This window comes from Sorex araneus, chromosome 3 (genome assembly GCF_027595985.1).
Source record: "Sorex araneus isolate mSorAra2 chromosome 3, mSorAra2.pri, whole genome shotgun sequence".
NCBI lineage: Eukaryota > Metazoa > Chordata > Mammalia > Eulipotyphla > Soricidae > Sorex > Sorex araneus.
Genome location: NC_073304.1, coordinates 10,001,455 through 10,005,086, shown reverse-complemented (window position 1 = coordinate 10,005,086; position 3,632 = coordinate 10,001,455).

Sequence of the window (3,632 nt, the reverse complement as noted above, 5' to 3'; positions counted from 1 at the left end):
ATCCCTGGTATCCTATATGGTCCCTCAAGCCCATCAGGAGTTATTTCTGAGAGTAGAGCCAGGAATAACCCCCGAGCATCATTACGTGTGGCCCCAAAACCAGGAAAAAGAGATAAGAAAAGAAAAAGAAGCAAGGGAACAGACAGTATCAGATGAGGTCAAACCTTGGAGTTTTACTTGGGAGTTGGTGAGGTTGGAGGGGAGAAGGGGTGAACCCAGGGGTAATTCGGGGAGAGTGAGAGGGTCTCTGGCAGTGGGGTGGCAACTCTTCATGAAGACCACAAAAATGAACACTATAGTAACTGATACCTAAGCTCTCTCTCTCTCTCTCTCTCTCTCTCTCTCTCTCTCTATATATATATATATATATATATATATATATATATAAAACAATGATAACTTGTTTTCTGTAGAAACTTGGAAAAGCAAAAAACAAACAAAGCTACTGGAGAATGGGAAAAGGTTCTGTGAAACTTTATTCCCCACATAGGGCCTGCAAAACAGTAGCCCCACGGAACACCTTGGGGGCCAGGGAGCACTCACTGTAGCAGGAGCAAGCAGCCATGTCCCACTTTATGTACCGTTACTTTTTATCGTTTCCTTATCAACACAGAACCCTAACCCCTCAAGCCCTGTGGGGTTCTTTCTATCCAAATATCTCCCCGGGAATATTTTGAGAGAAACACAAAGGTTTGAATTCAGAAGAGTCGGGAAAGAAGGGGCACAAGGCAGAGAGACGAGCTGTCACACATGCTAGGGACCCTCGACTAAAGCAGGTCACGCTCAGACTCACAAAGACAGTCAGGCTTTCCCCCAGGGCATGAGAGAAGGACCTAGGGAAGTAAGTTTGTGCCTGTGACAATAATTAGTGTAATTAGTTGAAGGGAATGCCTCACACGGTTTCCTTCACGAAGCGGAGGATCCACAAAGGAGAAAGAAAGGGTCGAGGGGGTTGAAGGTTTGAAGAGAACAGAAGGAGCTGGCTGACAGCCAGGTAAGCAGCTGGTGGCCACATTTACAGCTCACATGATCTGCTGGAGTTTCTCCTTCTGCAGCACGGACTCACCAGGCCCTTCCTAATTCCTCCAGCTGGTAAAGCATTTTGTTCAAACGCGAATCCTGCTTTTTATTTTCTCCCTACAGTCCTGCTTCGTATTGTCTTGTTTCCCTCCTAAGACCTACTAACATAGAAAACCACCAGCGGAGGCGAATTCATCTTTGGATCGCTGAGCAGTTCTTTGGGTCAAGTGTTTATGAAAACTTTTTCTTTGCATTTAAATTTTAAATCTATCAAAAGGCTCGTGTAAAAATTCAATTTGTTTCAAGATTAAGACTCCACGCACTGTGTGGTCAAGAAAGATTAAAGACCCAAGCATGAAGCCAAAAGACACAAAAGCCACAGTCAAACAGGTCAAACACATTTATCCGTTAAAAATAAACCTAGTCCTGTTATGGAGAGCAGGTTTGTTTTGTTTTATCATCTTCCTGTTTCAGAAGAATGCTTGGGGCACAGTCTTCATTCTGGGGGTGTCACCCTGAAACTATTATTCCTTTCTTTCTCCTTTATGGCAGAAATCACCCTTGGCTCACCCGCTCTGAAGAAGCCCATGTTTTTTTCTTCAATGTGTAATTCTCTCTCTTCCACTCCTTGTGTCTCTCTGAATAAAACGATCTGACTTCAAGGGCTGGGGATGTAGCTCAGCAACACAACAGCTTGTATGCCTGAGGTCCTGGGTTCAACCCCAGGTATTATAAGGAGAAAAAATAATCAGTGATGATTTCTGAGGATGGTACCTCAGAAAAGCAATGGAAATATAGAAATGAATACTGAGTAAACATCAACAGAATCTAAAAGACAGATCTCATTCAGTGACAGTTCAACATAGAAATCCTAAGACTGGTGCAACAGAACAGCAGGTAGAGGGTTTGCCTTGTACTTGGCCCACCTGGTTTCATCCCTGGCTCCCCATATGGTCCTCTGAACCCACTAGGTCCCTAAGCTCTTCCGGTTGTACCCCCAAAAGAAACAGAAAAATACTACCTTTGGCCATCAAAACGTTCAGAAATTTCTAGTGTCTAGATATCTACCATAATGGTCAGAGTCCTAAAGTTTTAAAGTCTACATGTAATTTAGTTCTTGGTTTTAATAATATTTTTGTACATTAAAAACATAAAAATCAGTAAGTACAAGTCAAAATAACTTTTTACACTAGGAAATTTCTTAAAAATGTACGCAGTATTCTATCTTCTCACAACTCATGGCCCACAAAATAAAATCCACATTTGGAAGGCACCATTAACTTTTTAAAATTATGGCCTTTTGGCCATTTGGATATCTTCTTTGAGATATATTTTTATTAGTGAATCACCGTGAGGTACAGTTACATACTTACAAACTTTCGTGTTTGTGTTTCCATCATACAATGATCGGGTACCCATCCCTCCACCGGTGCCCATTCTCCACTACCAATGATCCCAGAATACCTCCCTCCACTCCCACCCCATCTCCCCCTCCCCGCACCCTACCTCTGTGGCAGAGCATTCCCTTTTGTGCTCTCTCTCCTTTTGGGTGTTGTGGTTTGCAATAGATGTATTGAGTGGCTATCGTGTTCTGTCTATAGTCTACTTTCAGCACACATCTCCCAATCTGAGCGGGTCCTCCCAATACCCTTTACTTGGTGGTCCCTTCTCTATCTGAACTGCCTTTCCCCCCAGCAAGTGAGGCCAGCTTCCAAGCCATGGGACAAACCTCCTGGTCCTTATCTCTACTATTCTTGGGTGTTAGTCTTCCATTCTGTTACTTTATATTCCACAGATGAGTGCAATCTTTCTATGTCAGTCCCTTTCTTTCTGACTCATTTCACTTAACATGGTATTTTTCCACGTTGATCCACTTATATGCAAATCTCATGACTTCATCTTTTCTAACAGCTGCATAGTATTCCATTGTGTAGATGTACCAAAGTTTCTTTAACCAGTCATCTGTTCTTGGGCACTTGGGTTTTTTCCACATTTTGGCTATTGTAAACAGTGCAGCAATGAACATACAAGTGTAGGTGTCATTTTGACTATACTTTTTTGCATCTCTGGGATATATTTCCAGAAGTGGTATTGCTGGGTCAAATGGGAGCTCAATTTCTAATTTTTTGAGAATCGTCCATACTGTTTTTCAAAAGGGCTGAACCAGATGGCATTTCCACCAGCAGTGAAGGAAAGTCCCTTTCTCCCCACATCCGCACAAACACCGGTTGCTTTTGTTCACTTGGATGTGGGCCAGTCTCTGTGGTGTGAGATGATATCTCATTATTGTTTTGATCTGCCATCTTCCTGATGATTAGTGATGAAGAGCATTTTTTCATGTGCCTTTTGGCCATTCGGATATCTTCTTTGAGAAAGTTTCTGCTCATTTCTTCGCCCCATTTTCTGATGGGGTTGAATGGTTTCTTCTTGTAGAGTTCAACTAGAGACACCATTAACTTTTAACATTAGCCTTGATCTGTATTTCAGAAGGGACATGGTACTTCATATGCACCCAGTTTTGATAATGTTTTCCCTCACTTGCTCTTCCAGGCAAAACTACAAGCACTGGAAATGGAATTTTCAATAAGAGCTATAAATCTCATGTGCCAAGA